The sequence below is a fragment of the Pleurodeles waltl genome, chromosome 11, assembly GCF_031143425.1.
Source record: "Pleurodeles waltl isolate 20211129_DDA chromosome 11, aPleWal1.hap1.20221129, whole genome shotgun sequence".
Classification (NCBI taxonomy): Eukaryota; Metazoa; Chordata; class Amphibia; order Caudata; family Salamandridae; genus Pleurodeles; species Pleurodeles waltl.
The window spans coordinates 753,530,079-753,555,573 of record NC_090450.1 but is presented as its reverse complement, the minus strand read 5'-3'; the positions used below and the strand labels follow the sequence as shown (position 1 = coordinate 753,555,573).

Genomic DNA, 25,495 nt, shown 5'->3' with positions numbered 1-25,495 from the left:
TTGCTTTTGGGACTTCGTCAACCTGCTACATGAACAACTTCTTTGTTCTGATCTTCCCCAAGTGTAACCCTCGTGTGAGTAACTCGTTGATCTGCGCGTCCTTTTCAAAGGATCCCTGCAGTTGTTTTCTCTAGCCTCTCACAGTCTCCTAGCAACACTTTCTTTCAAGAAGCTGCCGCCGCCGCTATCAGCTGTTCTGAAAGGCTCGTGTGAGTGCCTGCAACGCTTTCTTCCAAGGAGACGCTACCGCCGCTATCAGCTGTTCTGAAAGGTTCATGTGAGTGCCTGCAACGTTTTTTTTTTTTCAAGGAGACGCTGCCACCGCTATCAGCTGTTCTGTAAGGCTCGTGTGAGTACCTACAAGCTTCCTTTCCTAGCAACACTTTCTTTCAAGAAGACGCTGCCACAACCATTAGCTGTTCTAAAATGCTCTGCGTTACGGCAGCCATTTCCTCAAACTCTGACGTTCTCAGAGTAAAACATTCTTTCAAAGAGGCGCGGCCGCAATCATCAGCTGTTCTAAAGGACTAGGTTGAGTGTCTTCATTATGACAGCAATTTTCTGAAACTAGCACTCTCTTGTAAGAATGTGATATCAGCTGTACTGAAAGACTGACTGTCCACTGGCAACACATTCTACCCCATAGATATCATCTGGTCACATCTGGCAAACGTGCGCAAATATTTTTGAGTCTTGCCTCTGGCAAACGCAGTTGACAACTATCTCTGTCAAACCACTCTCTATATTGAGTCTACAGTCTAGTTTCCGCTGTGCGCTATAATTACGCTGTATATACAATTTACTGGCTCTTTCTGTCAAATTCTCTTTGTGTTCTCTGTACGCTGAAATCTGTTTTACTCTCAGACTACTATGTGCAAGTACTAACATTGTGAATACTAGTTGGTTCTGTCTAACTTATTATAATGCAGAACGTTGCTTCCCCTCCTCCTTTCTTTCTTTCCACTCCTGGAGAACCTCCTATCAAGTGGGGAAAATGGAAGAAGGTTTTTGAAAGATACTCCAGAGTGTGTGGTACCTATTTGAGTAATGAAAGAAGAACTGCTTTATTACTTCACTGTTTGGGAACAGAGGGTCAAGAAATATTTGATCATCTTCCTGATCTTCCCGATAATGAGGCGATCAATCTTAATGAATATGAAATATGCATGAGAAAGTTAGATCTACATTATTTACCAAAGGTTAGCACTATCTTGGAAAGATATTACTTTGGCAAAAGACAACAAGCTGAGGGTGAAACTGTTGAAAATTACATTACGGAATTGAGACGCTTAGTGTCATCATGTAAGTTTGGAATAAGTTTGGAGGAAAGAATTAGTGACCAACTTATGCTAGGTTGCAATGTTGATAAGGTATGTGATGAATTGTGGTTATTAGATGATCCTCAAATTTATCAGGTAAAATCTCTAGCTAAGAGGACTGAACATTCGCTTAAATGTGTCGAAGTGATGAAAAACAGTGATTCAAAAGATATAAGTGTGGTTGGAGATAGTAAATCTAAAGTCGACAAGTTTCCTAACAAAGAAACAACTCGTATTTCCAGCAGAAAGAAATGTTATAGATGTGGCAAAGAAGGTCATCTTGCAAATAGTTAACGTTGTCCAGCTATTAACAGTTCTTGTCTATTTTGCAAAAAGGGACATTTTTCGTCTGTTTGTTATCTGGAAAAATCTAAACAAACGGTAAGTGTTATTGATGACCACTCAGACGCTATCAATGATGATGATTCAGACTTTGCCTGTGGTCAAATAGTACTACAAGTATCGGATAACAATTTGAGTGGTCCTCTAGACTACCTTACTGTAGAAGGGAAAAAAACAAAAGTACTTTTCGATTCAGATGCGAAGATCTCCATAGTCTTTAACTCATTTTATCAGAAGTTGTTGTGACCTGATATCACACCGTGTGCCTATGGGGGTGAGCCAAGAGATCTACAAGGTTATTTTGTCGGGTTAATTGAATATGACCAAAGTTACACTTCAGGGAAAATCTATGTATCTAAAAAGGGGGATAGTATAAGTTGGTGGCACCAGAAAGATCTGGGAGTAATGCTTGATCCTAATAGTTCTCCTCCCATTATATTAAAACAGCTACATAATTCTAATGAGGGGAGTATAATGTCCACCTCTGATCTTTCAGAAGAATTACACAAAGAGTTTAGAAAAGTCTTCAGTGACAAAATTGGGTGTATGAAAGGGTACACACATAAAATGTAATCGCTTCCAGGTGCTTTGCCTTACTGCAGCAAAGTTCAGAGTGTTCCCTTTGCAGTGAGGGATGAATTACGGACTGAACTTGAGAAATTGAAAGATCAAGGTGTGATTGAGGAAGTGGAGGGAACAGAATGGTTGTCTCCCATTGTCATTGCTAAAAAATCTAATGGTAACATTAGGCTATGTGTAGACCTCCGAAGGCTTAACAAGTGTGTGGTTGTGGATAAATATCCTCTTCCCAACATTTCTGCATTGTTAGTTATGGTGTCTGCGGCCAAAGTTTTCTCTACGATCGATCTAACCTCAGCCTATCACCAAATAACATTAGACGAATCTTGCAGGAGTTTGACAGCATTTATTACTCCTTTTGGTACCTATAGATTCATCAGTCTACCTTTTGGTTTGATCTCGGCTGCATCTGTTTTCCAGAGGGTAATGGAACGAATATTGAAAGGTATTGGTGGCGTCTGTGTTTACCAGGACGATATTTTGGTTTATGGTAAAGATAATTTTGAGCACAATGAGATTCTCAGGAAGGTCTTAAGTAAAATTTCTGATTATGATTTAACCATTAAGGCGGAAAAGTGCAAATTCGCTGTTGACACTATTGATTACTTAGGTCATACTATTACTGGGGATGGATTGGTACCAAAGAAGGACCTCGTTGACACCATTCGAGGATTAACTTCCAAGGAGGAGCTAATGCGGTTTCTAAGAATGGCGGAATATTATAATAAATTTGTTAAAGGTTTTGCAAGCTCCTGCTTTAATACGGGACTGTTGCTGAAAAAGGGAAAGGAATTTACTCGGAGTGAAGAGTGCGAGAAGGAATTTATTGTATTAAAAAATAGCTTATCCAATGCTCCTAAGCTAAAGAACTTTGATCCTACTTTACAATCTATATTGACGACTGATGCTAGTGGGAAAGGTTTGGGGGCAGTGTTACAACAGGGCATATGTTGTCCTGAAAACACTATTGCTTTTATTTCTAGAAGCTTAAAAGGAGCTGAAACTAAGTATTCAGTAATAGAGAGAGAGACTCTTGCGGTATTTTGGGCTATTAAGAAATTAAATAAGTTCTTGTGGGGAGGATCTTTTGTGGTTAAAACTGACCAAAAACCCTTGTGTGAAGTTTTTAATTCTAAAGCTTTGGAAGCTGTTTCGAGCAGGATCACTAAATGGATTGTAGTCTTGGAAGAGTATGATTTTGTTGTAAGGTATGTCCCTGGCTCTGACAATAATTCAGCTGATGTGTTATCTAGACTAGTGTCACCTTGTCTTAAATATCAGGATTAGTCTAGTTCAGATGGAGATTTGGAACATTTTGAAAGGGTGTGTGAAGTAGATTATGAAACTATTTCTGAAGAAAAGTGGCGTGAAGAAACTAAAGCTGACAGTGTTTTACAGGAGGTTGTGAAGTTGTTACATTCAGGATGGAGAAGTAAAGTTCAAGGTAGTGCAGAGTGTGGAGAGTTCTGGTGTGTGAAAGATCAATTGGCAGTTGATTGTGACTTGTTGCTTAGAGGTATGAGATTAATACCTCCTTCTAGCGTAAGAAACCAGTTGATTGACCGTGCACAATGCAGTCATATGGGCATTTCCAAAACTAAAGAAAGATTACGATCTGGCATGGATACTCAAGCTGAGAGGGCTGTCCGGTATTGTGTGCAGTGTGCTGTAAGTGAAAAGACCATGAAACCCAGAGTACAGCCTATGGTGATAAGGAATAAGCCTAAGGGACCAAGGGAGGATATAGCTTTGGACATTTTGGGTCCTATACATGGTGAGAGTTCAGCAGATTATATCATAGTAGTCATGGACTGAGGTCTGTTTCACCAAGGGCATAGAGACTGAAAAGGTGATAGGATTTCTCAAAGACTTGATAACTAAGGAAGGTATTCCCTCCACATTTCTTACAGATAATGGTGTTCAACTTATTTAAAAAGAAATGGAAAATTTTCTTAGAGGGTGTGGTATCAAGCATAAATTGAGTGCTTTATACCATCCTGAATGTAATGGTTTGGTTGAGAAGTTTAACCGTGTCATTAAAGAAACAATCACCATGGCTAAAGACAGTTAGCTAAATTGGAAACAAGAAGTAATCAAAAAATTTGCTGTGTATAGACACACTCCACATTCCACTACGGGACAAACACCTTTTTCTCTATTTCGTGGCAGACGAGGCAGTACAATTCTTGAGCCAAATTGGGTCAATGATTTTTTGAGTGGCAAAAGGAAAAATGTTATTGATGAAAATTGGAAAAGTAGAGAACAAAGGAAAACTTCAATGAGCAAACTCAATTTTGATAGAAGGAATTCTGCAAAGAGGACTGTTGTTAGTGTTGGTGATTGGGTCTTCTTAAAGGTTATGGAAAGAGATTGTCATCTCCCATGAAAGTCTTGAAACTTTTCACCCATGCAGTGAAAACTGAAGATGGCCGAATATGGAACTTGAATTGAGTTGTCAAGTTTAATGGTAACTCTTTGGACTTAGAAGACTCTGAAACACAGCAAGACGGAACCTTTCATTCTAAAAATGATGTAGTGTTGAGGAAATCTAAGAGAACCATCAAAATTCCTTCACACCTAAAAGACTATGGGTTGACCTGAAGATTTTTATTTTTTTTATGTTCCTTTAAATTTAGTTATGAAATGTAAAAATCTTTTAAATGTTGTTAATTGTTATAGGAGATAGATGTTTTACATTCATCTATGGTAATGAGTTGGAATCTTCTAGTGGTTCGGATTCCGAGGAGAGAAGCTCGAGGGGAGAAGGACGGACGTTGGTGAGAGTGGAGGTTGGGATGTTGTTATCTCCGCATCTCGTTCTGGTTTATGCTTAATAAATTGACAAACTTACCACTTACATCGTGGATACCTTTACATTGTTACAGTACAAAGCATGTTTTCTTTCCTCTAGTAACTTATTTTTTGTTAGTGAGTACACTAAAGACTTCTCATCTTGGATGTTTTCCCAGATGATCAGAATAAGTGAGGGATTTTTAACAACCAGACCGCTAATCACCCTCAGAGTGATAGCACTGGAAACATCATTGCAGGTTTTCAAAGGTGACATCTGCAGTTGTGATACTGGCTCTCCCGATTATTTGTGCTCTACTGAGACAGAGATAAAAGACAGAAATAGATGTAAATGAATTAAAAAATGCACTAAAAATAAATCACACCCTTGGAAGGTTGAAAGCAATGAGGATTCTGCAGTTTAAGAGAATTCACCACAAATATCTTTGTCAATGGTATGTAACTTGTTTGTTTGAAAGATTCTTAGCAATACCTAATTTCTTTGAAAATTCCCACAGCTGTACCCACATAAGGAGGGGTATTCGGAGAAGTCCCAGGAAATCCATCTTAAGCAACAATATTTTCAAGAACTATTGGCACAACAGGGCTTCTCTTCAGAGTACACATTGTAATGTTGTGTTGAGGTATAAAGTAATGATGACAGTCATCTGTGATAGACAATTTCCTCTGAAGTGCAGATGGAGCTGACATCCTTCGCATGGGTTGGAATAGAATGCTTTCAAAGGCTTCACAGAGTTAGAACATGCCAAAGTTTAAAACTGAGCACAACCTCTATGAATGATGTTTGCTTTGTGCCTCCTCACATTTTTGTAGCACTAGCGAAACCCTGAAATTATTAATCATCAAGTGACCTTTTCCAACTTGCAATATGAAAAAAAAACACTCAATGCACTGTTAGATTCAATTCAATTCTATGTTGAAAACGTTCCTCCTTGGAAGGGTGATTTTGTGATAAATAGAAAATATGGTCCAACTCACAGGATAATTTGTGAGGAAAAGTTTATGTTGTTTTAAACAACGATGTCTATTAATCTTGTTACAGGACTGGAGGCTAACATTGCACAATAAACCTTTTATTGCTGGCCCAACATGCAGCCCTTCAAATAACATAAATACATCATAAAGAAAACATTCCAGTATAGAATATTTAACGTCATATAACTCCAAGTCACCAAGCATCTACCTCTTTTATTCGCTGCTCCTACACAGCTAAGTATTATGCCCTTACTTGTCTTGATGTTTGCGTATTATACACCTTTTTTTTTCCTTTTCCATTATTAACTTAATCAGTGACGCCTTAATAAGGTAAGTATACCTGTATTTTTGCTTATCCCTACCAATTTACAGTCTGGCTTATGTCTTATTTGCAGTGCCTAGCTCTTAAATGAGGCAATTGCTGTGCAATGGGCAGCCCCCGCCCCCCTGCCACTTCCCTCTCCAAATTTGTTAATTTTTTTAGAATTGCAGTGTTGTAGCCTTTGCGTCTTTCAAACGATGCGCAGACTGAGCGAGATCCCAAGCTCGGCTCGTGGCCTTCATGTAAATGTGCCCAACACACGTCTCTTCCAAACGACGCACGGGTTGGGACAGAGAGCTCCAGCTTGGCTCATGGCCTCTGTGCAACTGAACCACATCTTGTGTCTTCAAAATGACGCCCAGAGCGAGGCAGGGAGCTGGGACTCGGCTTGTGGACTCCCGGTAACTTTCTCTGATCTGCAAAGTCCTCTGGAGGACGCACAGATTAAGAGGTAGGTATCTCTCCAGCCGGTGGCCCTGAGCAGTACTCGCTGCTGCAATATAGTTTTCACTCTCTCACCTGTCCACCTCTCCATTCCTTTCCAAACACCAGAAAGACCTCTAGGTTTAACAAAAATAAATAAGTACCTTGAAAAAGAACATCGTTCAATGGGCGGCCTAAGCGCAGAAAAAGGGATATGGTAATTCCTTGGACACCCTGAGCACTTAAAGAAGTCATAATCAATCATTGTGTAGCCTGAGTGCTTTAAATGAGCAAGGTGCCCAGAGCAGCACACATAGCAAGAGTGACCATGTTGGCGTGATACAGGTGCCCCTCGCGGCACAAAAAGAATGAGTAGCCTTCATGGCACAAGAGACCACAGTTTCAATTTAGTTGCCGAACTGTCAGGCTATATTAATATGGCTGATGAGGTAGATCAACATGTTTTTGATTCCCAGGAGCTGCTAGAAAATGACTTTCTAGATGAAGATTTAGATCAACCCTCTAGGCCTAAAGCTATAAGGGACCCTTCAGGTATGGAAATGTTTAATCTGACTTGCATTACCCACCCAAGGGGCTCGGATTGGTGGCCTATGGACCATGTGATGGCATTTAATACACTTTGGTTCTGCAAGTCCCTTGATAAGGAGACGCAGAACTTGATGAGGGGGGAATGCCCCAGACCATTCCTAGACAATAAGTCAGGGATAACACCCACCTTAGAACCAGAACTACTGAGTTTCCTATTTAGATCAGGGAAAGATCCCAGGAAAGCTCTTGAGTGTTGCATACAACAGTGTCAGGACAGGCTACTTGATATCATGGGTCCGCAGGCCAGGATCTTAAACATGGGTGAGGAAGCATCTTTTAAGGGCATCCCTGCAGACTTAGAGCTTCTATATGGCTGGAGTCAGCAGACATTATGCCTGCTTGGCAATGCTAATGCCAGCCTGAATGCAGAGAGAAGGAGAGCTATCTTGATGAAAATCACCCCTAAATTGGGTGACCGTGCCAACAAAGAGATTCCAGGGACTTCTATTTGGTGACAATTTTATTAAGATCCTAGGGAAATATTTCTCAATGTTCAGTGTCTTTAGTAAAGCACAATCCAATATGAGAAGAATGTTCAATAAAATAGTTTTTGGAAGGGTTGATAGGAAGGGCCTAGCTGTCAGCCGTGGGAAGCCAAGGTCCAAATATTACAGACAAGACCAGCGTGGCAATGGGAAATGTTTGTGAGCAAACAACAGTTTCTACCCACAAAGAGGCCGAGGTTCCCACACAAGAAGCATCAGGGGCAGGTCCCAATGATCTGGAGACCAAGGTAAGTCCTCCTATTGGTTTTTCCCAACCAAAAATAGGGGGGAGGTTACCTCTTTTTGCCCCAAATTGGTCAGCTATAACAAATGACACACAGCTGTTAGAGATGTGTAAGAAGCTTCAAGATAGAATTTTGTCAATCCCTTTATCAGAATTCTCATCCAAGAGAATTAACATTGACTTAGGATCAACTGGCACTGGTGGATTCCGAGGTTTCACAAATGTTGCTCAAAGGAACAATACATAAAGTCACAGACTCAGAAATAGGTTTTCTAAGTACAGCTTTCTTGGTAAAAAAAGAAGGACAAGGGCTGGTGACCCGTAATAAACGTAAAGGGGCTGAACAGATACCTAGTTTACAGCTATCAAGGAACTATCTTCTGCAGGACATTTTATAGGAAAGAGATTAGCTAGAGAAGATGGACCTAAAGGATGCCCACTTCACAATCCCTATGGTTTTAGATTCTCAAGAGTATCTATGGTTCAGTTGGAAAGGTATGTTGTACCAATTCTGTTGTCTGCCATTTGATCTCTCACCAGCCCCTTGGTGCTTCACCAAAGTCCTACATCCTGTAGCTGGGTACTTAAGAAAAAGAGGGGTACGTTTAGTGATTTGTCTGGACGATATGTTACTAATGTCACAGGTCCAGGGAGTTGTATCTACATATAAGTTTTCTGGAACTGTTTGCAAGCCTGAACGCTAATGAGGTTCAGGTCCACTTTTACCAACAGTGTAGTATTGATTTGAATGGACAATTTCACTGCAGTATCTTATATCAATCGCTTACGGGGAGCAAGGTCGAAACAACATGCAGATTTTGCCCAAAACATTTTATTTTATATGGAATCAGAAAATTCTTTTGACGGCAGAATCTATCCCAGGTCATCAGAACATCATAGCAGACTGGAACTCAAGATATTTGAGGAATGCCAGCGACTGGAAACGGAATCCAGTGCATTTCCAAAAGATTTAGAACCTATGGGGTCCCTTCCAGATAGATCTGTTTGTCAACATACTGACTGCTACAGATAGAGCAATTTCACAGTTGGAAACCAGATCCCAAAGGAATGGCTGTAGATGGCTTACTACAAACGTGGAAGAGAGACCTGCTATGCTTTCCCCCACCGCACGCTTATCCAGAGAGTGTTGCTGAAAGTCCTGAGAGAATGTTGCAGCATCATTCTAGTGACTTCTTTCTGGAGCTCACAAGTTTGGTTACCAGATATAACTGAACAAGCTGTAGAGTTTCACTGTATGATCCCAGGACTTCAGGTCTTTTGGAAGGAAAGGAAGGCTAGGAGCATCCTTTGGTTTGGAAGGAAACTTGAACCTTCTTGTCTGGAAGATTTCAGGAGGTCTGCAAGATACTATGGTCTTTCATGAGGGGCCAAAAATATTTTGGAAGAATTGTTGGCATCAGGTACCAGGAAAAGATACACAGGAGTATGGAGAAAGTGGTGTAGTTAGTGGTTGGAGAGGAATTTGGATCCCTTGGAGGCTTCTTCGGTAGAAGTAGCAAACTTCTTGGGTAAGTTGTTCAGAACAGGTCTCTCTTATAGAACTGTTAATTGTTACAGATCTGTTATTCCTTTGTAAATGATTGTGCAATTGGTAGTGACCCCTAGATATGCAGAGTGATAAAAGGAATCAAGCTTAGGCACCTGCCTAGAGCTACGTAAGATTTGCTTTGGAATGTAAATCACATATTCAACCTATTTATCTCATGGCATGAAATTCTCTATATTTCTAGGAAACAGTTTTCTTTAAACCTGGCAACTTCACTCTGTTTAATATCCTTCAGAAGAGTGGCAGATGGTAAGGAACTTAACATTAACAGTAACTTTAACGTTAGTTATTGATTAATGTTAAGTTTCTAGTAGATTTTATACTCCGGACGGGGTCTATTTTGAGATTTGGAAAAGGAGCAAAACAATGTCTGAAAAATATTTTAATGAAGGCAGGAAATTGTGCATAGTAAGGTGTATAAGAGTTTATAATCAAACAATTTGGGAATTCAGACCAGATGGTGCGGACCAAATGTTAATTTCTTATGTCAAACTATACTGAGGTGTTTCAACAGCTACTATTTCACGTTGGGTGAGGGCTGTTATGTCTGAGGTAGGAATAGACATGTCTGAATTTACCGTTCATTCTTCTAGGAGTGCAGAGGCTAGTAAAGTGTTCCTGGCAGGTGGTACAATTGCAAACATTATGAAAACAGCAGATTGGTCAAGTGCTAGCACTTTTGCAACTTTTTATCTTCAGGCGATGGAACATGTGAGTGGTGTAGCATTAGAAAGCTTTAAACATGCAAAATGGTAGCCTCCGGTACTGTAATGAAATCATTATCCATTTATCATACAGAGAGAATCTTGATTTCATTAAGGACGATAGAGGCTAACATTATCCCACCGACCACTCCTGTGTTTTTCGTCACATATCTGTAGTTGAAATGCATGTTTAGTATAGTCTGATGCTACACTAACTCTGTATTTTTTTTAATTTAAAATACGTTGGTTAATAGATTCTTTTGATTCTACTAATGATTTTTCTTGTTCTTTCAGATAAGTTGTTTTAGGAATACTGTCCAGCCAACAGCATTGTCTGCTTCACTGCAGCTTGAAGAGGGAAATGCTTGGTGACATGGAGTTGTAGGATGTTAAATATTCTACACTGGATTGTTTCCTTATGATGTATTTACATTCTTTAAAGGGCTGCATGTTGGGGCAGCAATAAAAGGTTTATTGCATAGTGGAAGCCTCTGTTGTCCTTGATGAAATCAAGATTCTCTCTGTATGCTAACCGGAGTATCATTCTTCCAGTCAAAGGCATGATAGAAACATTGCCTTCAGTGCATTAAGTAAAGTGCATTATGCATAGGTTCAAAAGTCCTTCCCATCAAAAACGTTGGATCTCTCCTCAGCATGTGAAATAACTCAGTTGTGTATGCTTGAGAAAGTCCTTTCAAGAAGTGTGATGAGACTCAAAGAAGAAAGTCTGACTCGAAAGTCGACAGACTGCTAGGATCACCACTGAATATGCCTCGACAATGCCCAAATTAAATTCTTCTTGAGAAAGCCGAAGACTACACTTGAGAACAGCTCTGTATTTATCGAGAATTAATGTTATATTCTATGCTCTAATGTGAAAAGCTGCCCCAAATGTAATGAAATTAGTTTATTGTCCTTCTTCTCAAAAGCATGACCTCAGTCACAATATCTGGTAGTGCATGGAAAGCAAGATTCCTAAACACAACCTTGGGCTGGAAGACTAATATTTTGCAGGTCTGGGTGCAATAGTATCTCACACTGTTACAACAGCAAACCATTCACGTTGGTAGTTTCCATCTAGAACAAACTTTGAATTCTAGTGGGTCAGTGTTCCATGTTCAAATTGCACAGTTCATGGGAATTAGAATCATACTTGTTTAGTTTCATTTGTCGCTAAATCCTGTGCATCCCTAATCGGAACAAATAGTGGAGGTTCACATTCCAGTCAAGGGGAGCAGCTTCATTATTTATATTGTAAATCCTTAAATGATGATTCACTAATGGTTGTGCTTCTCCCCGATTCAAAACTCAGCAGTTTGACTTGCACACAAAAGACCTCGAACTTAGATGCTCTCTTAGTCACACAATTCAAGCTTCCAGTATTATCTACTATATCCGATTCCTCTATAGCTGTGGAAAAAACAACAGCTGAGCTAATCATATGATCTTGGGTTCCAAGATGCAGGTGCAGAATCGTAAATACTGGTATGTTAATTGGCTGCTGATTATGGAGTCAAATGAACTCCTCAACTGAGCAAGGAGGGACACTTAGACTTAAGGGATTTCCATTGAGTCCTCCAATGCCATTAGACGAATCACATTCTAAACATTGCCTGAAAAATGCTCTACACCAGTGGTTTACAACCTGTGGTCCAGGGTTGCCTGGGGGCTTGCGAAGCCTACTTTGGGGGTCCTCGACTGCTTAGGAAATTAAATAATATTAACAGATTAATAAAGTGTACATAAAGTGGCCCAATGTGCAATTGGACCTTTTAAAACATACTGTAAATGTCAAGGGATTTGAAAGTGGAGTCTGAAAATTAAACTAGTATTCTCAGATTGATTCTTGGGAGCAGTGCAGGTACATGAAATAGAATATTGTATGGACAAAATCTCCAGCCTTCTTAATAAAATTACCTTTTTAAATTTATATTTGTTTGCAAATTAAATAAAATGCGTTATAATTTGTGTTTATATTTGATGAATGCTTGTAACAATGTTTAGGTCGGGGTTCCCGGATTCCACTAATGATAAAGTGGGAGTCCGCAGAAGTCAAAAGGCTGGGAGCCACTGCTCTACAATGAGAGACTCAGTATTTGTAGAAATTGAAAAGTCTTCAGTATTTTGAGCTGAGAAAATGTTTGTTAGTTTTAGATTTTTGCCAAGTTTGCAGGTTTCATGAGCCTGGTTTAGGTCACTACCTTACACTGTTTTTTTGTTTGATAGAGGAGTGAACCAAATTTGTTAACGTTGTTGGTTCTGTGTGCGTCTCTCCTCTTCTATGCTAGTTACCTCTTTTTTTTTTTTTTTTTTTTTTTTTTAATAGTTCAAGCCTTTATATTCTCCTCCTATCTTGGAAGAACCGTTAAACTTTATTCCCTTCTCTCCTGTGTGCCTCTTTTGTCTAGAAGGCCACATTCTGGACTGAACAGTGGTAGTCACCTCATAAGTCATACCAAGTCTTTTTCTGTTTTCACTTACATTGTTTTGGTGACTGAAGATCACATTGGTTTAATGCATTTTAGAGGCATCACTTGTATTATATTAAGTTAAAACCCTAATAGGTTAGTGCATTTTTTATCCAACCAATGCACCCTCTCCTCCTCCTTGGTGTGGTAGAGGGTTGAAGATAGAAAGTGTAATGGATTGACCCAGATGAGTCAACATATTAGGAAGTAAAGCCACCCTTGTCCTAAGAAACAGCCTGCCTGGGTTGAAGCATGTGAATGATGGATTGATGCTCTGTCTTTAATTCACTTACATGCATTCCTGAAGAAACTGGAGCCGCAAATTTAAATGAAAACAGCAGCTGACAACCATGAAGGGGCTCCGAAGTAGCACCCATTAACAAAATGTTAAAACTAAATTCAGTTCCCATTTGGGCATACCAAATGCAGTGGGTGGGTATTGCTTTACAAGCCTCTTAGAAATCTAACCACTATTTGCAAATTGTAGAGGTATATCTGGTCTCAGAGACATAGGAAAGCTGATAGGGCAGTCGTACCCAGCGACAGTGCCCCCCAGATATGCCTACTGGGCAAGAAAAAGTGTTAAAGAAAAAGTTACTTACCTTCGGTAAAGCATTTTCTGGTACAGACTATCTAGCTGCAGATTCCATACCATCCCTTGCGTCAGGTAGAATCCTGAATCCCTGCGTGCGTGTGGCTTTGTTTGGTTCCGCGTGCGTCGTCCAGCTCCACGTGACTGTCAGCGTCGTTGGAGCAGTCCATGATGTCACGGTCATCTATATAGATGCCACCATGGCGTGCGTACGTCAGTTTTTTTATCCACAAATCTTTCACACCAGAAACGCAGAGTCATGGATAGGACCAACATTTGTCTGTGCAAAACTAGGGCCCAGAGAAGGGATTAACCATAACCCTACTAGTCATATCCACAGAGCGGAGAGGCATGGGTGGGTGTAAGGAATCTGCAACTAGATAGAGTCTCTACCAGATAATACGTTACCAAAGGTAAATAACTTGTTCATCTGATAGAGACTTCTCACTGCAGATTCCTTACCTTTGATTAGATACCCAAGCCATAACCTCAAGGTGGTGGGCTGCGTAAACCACTCCTTACACTAGAAAGTCCTGCAGGACTGAACGGGCAAAGTACCCGTCCCTTCGTACCTGACTGTCCAGGCAGTAATGTTTCGCAAACGTGTACAAGGACGCCCACGTTGCTGCCTGACAGATGTCTAGGACCGGTACGCCTCGAGCTAGCGCAGTGGTAGCAGCTTTGCCCCAGTAGAATGAGCTTGCACGCCCTCAGGGAGCTGCTCCCTGGCCAATGCATAGCATATCTTAATGCAGAGAATGACCCAGTGCGAAATGGTTAGCTTCTGCACTGCTCGACCGTTCATTGCTCCAACGTACCCCACAAAGAATTGGTTACCCATCCGGAACTCTTTTGTGTGGTCAAGGTAGAACAACAAAGCTCTTTTTGGGTCCAGTCGATGGAGTTGCTCCTCTTCCTTAGAGGGATGCGGTGGAGCAAAGAAGGGGGGCACTGTGATATTCTGACCCAGATGGAATGGGATCACCACCTCGGGGAGGAAAGAGGCACAAGTTGTGAGAACCACCTTATCTGGAAGGATACTGAGATACGGTGGCCTTGATGACAGGGCTTGCATTTCACTCACCCTCCTGGCATATGTTATTGTCACTAAGAAGGCTGTCTTGATGGTTAGCAGCCAGAGGGGACAGTTGTGTGAAGGCTCGAAGGGAGCACACATGAGAAATGTGAGGACAAGATTTAATTCCCATTGAGGCATAGTAAAGGGCATAGGGGGAAACATATGTACAAGCCCTTTGAAGAATCTATTTACAATGGGAGATTTGAACAAGGAAGGCTAGTCAGGCAGCCAAAGAAATGCGGATAAGGCAGAAAGATAGCCCTTTAGAGTCCCTGAGGAAGAACCCTGCTTAGCTAGAGACAGAATGAAAAGAAGAATGTCAGAAAGAGAAGCAAAAGAGGGTCAATAGACCTCTCTGTACAATAATATACAAAGCGTTTCCAACAGCAGGCATATACCGTTTTAGTGGAGGGAAGCCTGGCTGACAAAATAACTTTACAGACTTTGTGAGGAAGGTCAAAAGCCATCAACTGCCGCTGCTCAATCTCCACGCATGAAAGCGCAGTGTTGACAGGTTCGGGTGGATAACCCTCCCCTGCTGCTGCGACAGAAGATCCTCTCGAAGGGGCAGCCTGATCGGAAGATTGATGCTCATTTTGAGTAGCTCGGGATACTAGACTCTCCGTGCCCAATCCGGAGCCACTACGATGACTTTGGCCCAGTTGTTCTTGATCTTCTTGAGAACTCTGGGCAGAAGTGGTATGGGTGAAAATGCGTATAGGAGGCCTGAATTCAACTCGCGACGAAAAGCGCTGCAGAGCGATTGCCACCTTGGAAACTCCAAAGCACAATACTGCTGACATTGCATATTCTCTGCGGAGGCGAACGGATCTAACCAAAGCTCTCCCCACTGCTGAAAGAGTCCTTGAGCCACCTCCGGATGGAGATACCATTAGTGATCCGCTTGGCATCGATGGTTGAGTTTGTCCCCCCTGACGTTCAGAGAACCTGACAGGTGTTGAACCACCAGGGTTATACCCTGCTGTTCCAGCCAAGTCCAGAGACGCAGAGCCTCTTGACAAAGGATCTCTGACCCCACACCGCCCTGCTTGTTGCAGTACCACATTCTGGTGGTGTTTTCCGTGAACACCTGCACTAACTTCTCTTTCACAACAAGAAGAAATGCTATCAATGCTAGCCGGATCATCTGGAGCTCCAATAAGTTGATATGGAGCCCAGACTCCGCCAGACACCACAGGCCCCAGATCACTGCCTCTACCAGATGGCCACCCCATCCCAGAAGAGACACATCTGTCACTACTGTGGGATCTGGTTGGGGAAGGGAGAGAAGTCTGCCTTTGACCCAGTCGCAGTTCACCAACCACCCCTGCAGGTTTTTTGCAGTTCCCTCTGAGATCTGAACCGTGTCAGTAAGATTTCCCTGATGCTGTGCCCACTGGAACTTCAGGTCCCACTGCACAGCCCTCATATGCCATCTGGCATGTTTGACTAACAGGATGCAGGAAGCCATGAGTCCCAACAGCCTCAGAGTCTGTCTCACCGAAATCCAGGATAGAGGCTGAAACATCGGTATCATAACCTGAATATCCTGGACTTGCTTCTTGGGAGGATAGGCCCGAAACCGCACTGCGTCCAGAACATCACAGATGAAAGGGAGCTTCTGACAGGGACTCAGGTGTGACTTCGGCATGTTTATAGTGAACCCCAGCGAAAGCAGGAGGTCCGCCGTAGTCTGAAGGTGGGTGACAAGAGCCTGGGGCGTAGGAGCCTTCAACAGACAGTCGTCGAAGTTGGGGAAGACTGAAATCCCTAACATGTGCAGATGAGCTGCCACCACCACCATCACTCTGGTGAACACCCGAGGGGCACTAGTGAGACCAAAGGGTAGCACAGTAAACTGAAAGTGCCCGTGGCCCACCTTGAACCGCAAGTAACTCCTGTGGGCAGGAAGGATGGGGATGTGAAAATACGCATCCTGCAAGTCCAACGCTACCATCCAGTCTCCTTGGTCTAGGGCAGACAAGACTTGAGCAAGAATGAGCATCTTGAATTTCTCCTTTTTGAGGAAGAGATTGACATCCCTTAAATGCAAAATAGGGCGAAGACCCTTGTTCTTTTTGGGAATCAGAGAGTAGCAGGAATAACAACCACTGCCTACTTCTGATATCAGGACACTTTCTATGGCTCCCATGGCCAAGAGAGCCATAACTTCCTCGTAGAATAGCGTAAGATCAAATGATTCTCCATCAGCCATTCTTTTACCGGAGGGGTAGAGGAAGTGAAAGACTGGCAGGAGAGGGAATAGCCCTTCTGTATGATCTGCAAGATCCATGTGTCCAATGTTATGGATTGCCAGTGAGGGAGATGAAACTAAATCCTCCCTCCAACTGGACGGACATGATCTTGCAGAACCATTCTAGGAGGGCTTGGGCGTTGCGGATGAGGGGGCTGGGTGGTGGCCGACCTCTGGCTAGACCCTCTAGGTCTGAAGGTAACACAACCTCGTCCTCGCACTGGATGCTGTGATGCCTGAGGACGGTGGCTAACCCGTTGTTGGCGTGTTACCTCCCGAAGCCTCGAAAGGGGCAAAAGAATGCTGGCAAACAGGCGCTGAGAGACCCAAGGATCTAGCCGTAGCTCGAGAATCCTTGTATCTCTCAAGCGCAGAGTTTGCCTTTTCACCAAAAAGGCGTGTGCCATTGAAAGGCATGTCCATCAAGTTCTACTGGACAGCCCCAGAAAAGACATTGATAGGCAGCCAAGAAATCGCCCTGCCCAGCGAGCTGGTCGTGTCCCAGCCACATGTGATGGTAAACTTGGCTGCATCTCGCCCACCCTTGACAGCCTGGGTGAGAGTGTCCCGTACGCCCTCCGGGATTTGGGGCAGCATCTGTGCCACTGTATCCCATAAAGTATGGGGAAAACAACCCAACAGGCAAGAGGTGTTTACCGACCTCAATGCCAGGCTGGAGGAAGAAAACATTGTCTTCCCAAGTTGGTCAAGCCTCTTGGATTCCCTATCCGGGGGAATAGAAGGGAAGGCACCACAGGAAGTGGAGGCTTGGACCACCAAGCTCTCCGGGGTGGGGTGTTGGGTGAGGAAACTAGGGGCGTTTGGAGCTGGTCGATAGCGGCGGCCAATTGCCCTATTCACAGGAACGCCTGTGCTGGGTTTGGACCACGTTCCCAGAAGGACATCTATGAGGGCTTCATTGAAGGGTAACATCGGCTCTGATGTAGCAGCCCCAGGTGGAAGCACCTCTGTCAGGAGATTAGTCCTGACTGGCACCGTAGGCAAGTCTACGTCCAAAACCTCAGCTGCCCTACACACCACCATGGCATAAGATGCCCCCCTCCTCCATAGCCACAGCAGGAGGTGAGAGCATGCCAGCATCTGGAGAAGTATCCAGTCCACTGCCCTAGATCCTCATACCAGTCCTGTTCGTGCTCCAATCCATATTATAAAGGATCCTCAGACACCCTCCCAATCCTCATCAGTATCTGGCTGTTCAAAATAAGCCTCAGGCACTGATATGGGCCTAACCGGCACCGTCAAAGTTGGAATCGGTGTCGTACGACATCATTCCAGATCATCAGGAATGAGGATGGGGCTACCACCACCAGTGGGCGCTGGTGGTGGAGGGAGCGTGGACATCCGGCCTGGTGCTGGAGGAGGCCGACTGTGAGAGCCCAGCGTCGGTCCAGATCTGCTATGGAATCCTGGGGTCCCCAACGGTGCCGAGGCCAAAGCCACCGGCGTTGAATCCGATGGGGCCCCTGCTGACCCCGCAGGTCCTGAAGATCCACCGAGGGGGCAGCCCGCACAAACACAAGGTGCATAGCCTCGTAAAATTCCTTTAATTGAGCAGGAGTCACTCCAGCTCCCGGAAAGGGGTTGAGGTGCGGAGTCGGCCCTGGCAACATCTCTGCGGAACCACGCTCGGAACGTCTATGTTCCTGAGACGCGTCATCGGCCATGACAAAGTTGAAGTCTGCTTGGACTTCTTTTTGTGCCTCTTCCCAAGTGCCCTGAGGACCTCGAATGGGACGAAGAGGACTTGAGGCTCTTGGAGCGGTTCTGTGACCTCCTCCTTGAGCTAGATCGTGACCTCCGAAGAGTCGTGCTGACTGATGTTGACTGCCGGGCTGCCATGAGCTTTAGGGACCGCTTCCTCAAAGCTTCAGGGGCCCTAGCCCAGAGGTTGGAACATGACTTTGAGTCGTGGTTACTGTCGAGGCACCAGAGACATAGCTCATAGGGGTCCGTCACCGTTCTTGCACGATGGCAGGCGCCACACGAATTGAACCCAGTCGTTCTGAAGGACATATCCATTGCACAGAAGACAACAATCCTCGACAAAACGTCTAAAAAAAAAAAGCCTTGCCAAAAAAGGCACAGGGTAGCTCGATCACGGATCTGCTCTTAACCGGCGCGGAAGGAAAATAACTCATGTACGCACGCCGAGTTTGCGTCTATATAGATGACCGTGATGTCATAGACGGCTCCAACGACGCTGATGAAGCCACACGGGGCCGGACTACACACGCGGAACTAAACAATGCCACTGGACGGTGCGCACAGGGTATTGCTCAGCAAAAAGATTCCGGATTCAACGCTAATGTGAGGGAATTCAAAGGTAAGGAATCTGCAGCTAGAAGTCTCTAAAAGATACCAAAGTATCTTAGAAAGGCGGGCTTTCAATAGGTCGATGTCCTGCTCAACACACCTAGAGAATAACCTATTCCACCTCCTATTCAATGGACTTGGTGGGGGGGGATGATGAGCTGGAATCACACTGACTACCTCCAGCGGCAGTTGGGAGAAACCTTATTGGACAATCCTAGGCACTGAAGGTTACTTTAGTCCAGGCCTGGTGAAATTCCCTCAGAACTCAAGCAATCAAGGGCCTGGGAGGAAACGTAATTAAGTGGAACATTCCACCTCAAAAGAAACCCATCCCCCAAGGCTCCCTGCATTGCATACTGGAGCTCACAGAACATCATGCAACAGAATTGCTGTCAGTGACAAGAAGATCCACATGAGAAGTGTCCCAATGGGCAAAGATGACTTGTACCACCTCCAGATCAAGGTGACACTCGTGATTGGCAAGATGATGACTACTCAGACGACTGGGCCTGGGGTTTAGAGAACCAGCCTCATGTTTGGCGAGTAGCCAAATTCCATGCTGGTGTGCCACAGTTCAGAGCCTTAGTGCTTTCTGACAGAGAAGGTGAGCCCTCCCTGCTTGTTACCATGCCATGCTGCATTCTGTCATGATCTGGATTAACTAACTGCAAAGGGAAGGAAGAAAGGCCTTGAATGCTAGCCAAATTGCCCACAGTTCAAGCAGGATGATGTGAAATATGTGCTCCTCTGGCTACCAGAGACGTCTGATGTCCAGTTCCACCAGCTGAGTATCCCATCTAAGAGAGGGTGCATATGTCACTACTGAGGCCACGACTGGCAGAGGGTATAAAGACTGGTGGGACTGGTGTTTCTCCACTGGCCACCAAGTAAAATCAGCTGCAACCTGCTGGGGGATCAAGGGTGTCTGCCAAATCTTCACCACCATCATGAGCCAGAATACATGTGTGCCCATGAGGATGCAAGAAGTCAGCAGACCCAGCAAGTGAAGTATCATCAAGGCTTCCTTTCCAAAACACTGCATCCTGAAAGTTTGAGATCCAATTGGAATGAGGAAAAGCTCGAAGAGATGACGTGTTCAATACTGCCTCTATGAACAGAAGGTGCTAAGAGGGCACTAGATGAGCCTTGGGTACACTAATGGAAAAGTCCACATTGGACAGCAGAGATGCTGTTGACAGCAGGAGGTATGATACCATATGTGACAAATCAGTTTTGAGCAGCCAGTCATCCAATTAGAGTAATGGAGTGATTTCTAAACTCCTGAGATGAGTTGTGACCACCCCGTCACCTTGGTGAAAACCCAGTGTGCCAATGTCAGTCAAAATTGAACGGCTGCAAACTGATACTGAGTGGTTACTTGTGTGACACTAGGATCTATATGTGAGAAAATGTGCCCTTAGCCAGAAGATCCTGAGGCAGGGACAACATCTTGAACTTCAGAGGTATGAATTAAACATACGAAGGTCCAGAATTGCACAAAGGACCTAGAAGTAATTAGATAGCACCCTTGCCCAGATTTCTGCTCTGGCACTAACTGTATTGATCCTTTTGGCAGGACTGCAAACTCCTACAGCAGTATGTGTGGATGCCCTTCTGCCCGAAAGAACTGTTGGGCACGATATTGGAGGATGACTCTCAGATATTTTGGCAGGCTGAGTGCAACCATCACCACTATTTCCTAGAAAGCATGCAACATTTAGAGAACACAATGTCTATCTGACCTTGCTGGAACCATAAGGAAAACAATCTCAATCATCCTATTTCAGGGACAAGCTAAAGGGGCTTCTCAAGTGGCACAGAAGATGAGGAGGAGGTAGAGGACAGCAGTTGAGAATGTTGGACTTTTGATTTACCACTGCCTCTGTACTTGTCTGAGCAAGGAGTTCATACCCAGACAGTTTGACAAGGTCAAAACTAGAATCCTTTGGAGAGGTTGCAAAACATTCTGAACTACCTCTATGAACAGAAGGGGCTAGAGACTGGAGAACCAGTGAACAGGCTGTGACCCTTCCTGCTTTAAAACACTCTAGGACTGTGTCTGCTTTGTCCCCAAAGAGATGCACCCCACTGAATGGTATATTCATCCATAATTATGGCTTCTACGCCGACCTGTCAATCACAGCCAGGAATGCCTGCATAGGGAAACAAACAACCCCAAGGCCTTGGCTAGCTGTGTCCAGTATTGGTATCTGGATTCAGCTTTACCAACACAGACCACTTTGCTAAAGTGGTCTCAGATATTCTGGCAGGCTCAGTACCACCATTACCACCATTACCACCATCTCCCAGAAAGCATGCAACATTTAGGGAACACAATGTCTATCCGAAAAGGTGTTCTTCTCAATGGTCTCTAGCTTTTTGTACTCTTTGTTAGGTACATGTGTTGAAAATGATCCCTAATTTTGTTACATGAGGATGCCTGAATCAAAAGGCTCTCTAGGGATGGCTGGACCGACAGGAATAGCAGATCTCCTGGTGCTGGCCTGTATTGAAATGCTTCAGATTTGGTCACAAGCAAAAGTGGACATTGGCTTGTCCCAAGTATTCTTGATAGGTTCTAAGGGCAACCCCTATCAAGGAAGGGCAAACGTGGCTTCACTGATGGAGACGGACTGCAGCACTTTAGTGAAAATATTGCATTTTAGTTCCATCTGTGCCTTTTTCAACACTGACTGGAACTATGCCATCTACGCAAGGGCAAAGCCTTTCAGTGGGCCAATATCAATATTCAGGAAGGTGTCTAGATTGCTGGCATTTAGCAATGCCATACAGTCAGTGGTCTACAAAGAATGAGGTGGGAAAAATGGTAACTACTATGATTTGTGTCATGGGGTTGTCCCTATGGCATTTATACAGGATCTGTATCGAAGTTTACATTTTTGTGCACTCTCTTCCATTAGCACTTGAGCAGTGCAATTTCTACTAGCCCTGTATTCCCCACCTATCTTTCTCAAAGTCTCCATTCTTGAGTGTTGGGCCTTAACCGGGCCCACTGATGCCTCCTGCATAATAGCAGATGTTGGCTGAGTAAGCCGTAGAGGTGGAGGGGACAAAGTAGGCACCATTGATCAGACAGAACTGGTGATGTGCATGGCATAGGTATGGCACTGACAACCATTGGAATAGTTCCTAGTGTAACAATGGAGACACACAACACCAACAGAGATCCCACTGGAGAGGACCCGACTGAGGTAAACAATGTCCCGTGGGGCCAAGAGGCACTTCAGAAGAGGGCTGAAGCACTCCATAACATGCTCCACATAGCATGGAAGAAGTTTGAGATCCTTGCATCAGAATCTCTGGGTAGTTCAGCACCAGAGTTGCAAGTGTTATCACTGGTGAAGCCGAGAGAGGCTCTGGGGCAGAGAGCGGCAGGGAAGGGTGCCACAAGAGGCTCCTGGGGTGGGGTGCTATCCATCAACTACAGCTATGAAGAAAAAGACTCTGCAAGAGGCAGAGCATGTTGAAGTTACTTACCCATCAATATTGATGTGTCTCAGGACTCCACCTGCTTCTTCTTTTTCTTGTGATTTTTTTTGTTTATTTCACTCTTTCAAAGATTTCAATGACAAAGAAGATATAGAGAGTGAACTCAATCGGGTCCAAGAATAAAGTGGAGTCTGATGGCGATCCTAGGCGTGGGCCATAAAAATCTTGGCTTCACATTTCTTAATGATCTTAGGAAGTATGCTGCGGGACTGGACACATTAACGAAAATCACATCTGAAAGAACATGTCACAGGTAGGCTTCATAGAGGTCTGTAATGGACATTTGTTTGTCGCAGGTACAACAGACCATAAAGCCTGATTTTTACAAGGGTGACATCCCTATTCCTAACATACTGCACTAAGAGTTGGAATGGTTAAAGTACTTGAGAAAAAAGTGAGTAGAAAAACTGAGTAGACCGCTGGATCTACATCAAGGGGCATGGAAATAAAAAGACTGCTGAGCAACAGGATGGGCATCATATGCCACAAAAAATGACACCATAACCTCACTTCTGCCATCATAGTGGAGTTCCCGGGGTTAATCAAAAGGTAGGAAATATGTCAGAAGAAGTACCAATCAAACACTACATTTCCTCCCAGAAAAATACACATAGTTTTTCATTTTCTGTCAAGGAACACTTGACCTCAGCTAAACATCTGGCTGATAAGATTACCATGCATGTCTACTAGTCCTCAAATGATGCAATGAGGAAGCATGCGAGAGGTAAACAAAATAAAAAATGCACTGCATATAGAATTAGGACTATTAGCATTTAAATATGCACAATAATGAGCAGTTGCTTTCATAAGTTGAGACCTATCTTTCCTCTGCTGTCCCACTAGCAGAAGTCTTAATGGTGAGTGAAAATAAAATATCAATTATAGGTCAAACTTCTATAGCTTCCTTTACTCTGGTCTATCAGTCACACAGATCAACCACTTGCAGAGAACACAAATGTCTGCTACAAGGCACATTTCCGACTTAAAGGGACACAGTTGAGTTAGACATTCTGTGCCTGACAAATCCTGCCACACAGAAATACTTTTATCACCAGCTCCACTACCTAGGAGATGCACACTGGCTGGTAGAGTACTCAGTACCTGACAGTGGATGTTTCTGATCCTGCTTCTTTCTTTGTAAGTTGACTTCTTTGCCAACCTTTAGTTGGTGGCAATACGTAGACTTGGGAGGCCCAGCTGTGACACTGGGTGTTGATCACCCTGAGGCTGCATCTGCGCTCTCAGTGCAATTGTGTCTGAGATAAACAGCCCCACCCTGTTGTATTGTGCGATGAGGAAAAACAAGGGCTCTAGCAGATACCTGTCGGATCTCTAAAAAGCTAAGGGTGTGGGCGGGGCTCAGGTGAGTTTGGGTCCAGCAGCCATTTGTTTTTTAAGGAGATGAATCAACACTGGTAGTGTTCCATTTAACTACAGCTGTCCTGCAATACTACAGACTCTGGTGAATCTTGAGTGCTGGCCTGAGCTGGAGTCTGATGACAAGATCAGCCAGAACGATTGTAGTGAAAGTCATGTTCTTAAGGTGTAGAATCAGATCTGCATAGGCATTAAGGAACAGATCTCTGGCATTTCAGAGACTATTCTGCAATGATACGATGAGATACAAGCCAGAAACATTAGTAACATTCCTGAGGGCACCGCGTATGGGTGTCCACCACAGCAGTCCTGCCTGTTCCTCCAATTGGTTGGAAGCCTATAGCTCGCTGGGAAGGCCGTGCTCAGGACGCCCCTCTGCATTCTAGCATTGACAAGGGAGAGCATTCCATCAGTGCTGTGATTATCCTTGCTCAGTGGACTGCTGTTCTCTGAAGCCATAAAAAGAAAAATCATGGCTCTAAAGGAATTCAAGCAGAGTATGCTCAATTAGGAACAATGGAGGTCCTTGCAGAAGCTGAGGAAATCGAAAGGTGATGGTGCTGGGGAGCTGTGATTTGGCACCCTAGACAGCATATGCTCTCTGCAGCTGGAAATGAAAGGCAACCTAAAATCTATAGATGAGAAAATCGTCACACTTTCCAAGTACATGAATCATATGATGGACAATAAATAAACCAAAAAAATAAGAACTGACATGATTTAAGGATACATTTCAGAAACATAGGATGGTGCCAGTGTTTCACCATGAGAAACTGCTGAGAATGGAGAAGATACTGGACCTCATTAATGCCATGAATGAGGACCTGGAGGCAAGACTGTCTCTAAACAAACAAGCTACTTACCATCAAGTAATGCTCTTTCTGGTAGAGACTCTGGGGGTGATTCTTACCTTGGCGGGCGGCGGAGGCCGCCCGCCAAAGTACCCCCGCCAGAACACCGCACCGTGGTCATCAGACCGCTGCGGTGATTCTGGGATTTCCACTGGGCTGGCGGGCGACCGCCAAAAGGCCGCCCGCCAGCCCAGTGGAAATCAACCTTCCCACGAGGACGCCAGCTCTGAATGGAGCCGGCGGAGTGGGAAGGTGCGACGGGTGCTGTTGCACCCGTCACGTATTTCAGTGTCTGCAAAGCAGACACTGAAATACAAAGTGGGGCCCTCTTACGGGGGCCCCTGCAGGGGCCCCAAGACACCCCATACTGCCATCCTGTTCCTGGCAGGAGAACCGCCAGGAACAGGATGGCGGTATGGGCTGTCAGATTCTCCATGGAGGATCCATTTGGGCAAACCGCCGTGGTCAGAATGCCCTGCGGGGGCCGCCGGGGTCAGAATGACCCCCTATATCTAGCCACAGATTACTCACTTTTTGAATATTCCCCAGGTATCAGACTGGGTCTGGAAACTTTTCAGCAGTACCCCTGTGCTGTGGTACGTGGCGCTGTGTGGCTCTGCACCGTTGCCACTCTGCTCTGGAAATTACATG

At 44.1% G+C, this 25,495-nt stretch overlaps 1 protein-coding gene across 4 annotated transcripts in view; it reads right to left on the bottom strand.

Moving 5' to 3' along the window:
* The window catches only part of TAOK3 (TAO kinase 3), a 1,041,334-nt gene that overhangs the window by 400,787 nt on the left and 615,052 nt on the right, over positions 1 to 25,495 (bottom strand). The window lies entirely within an intron of this gene.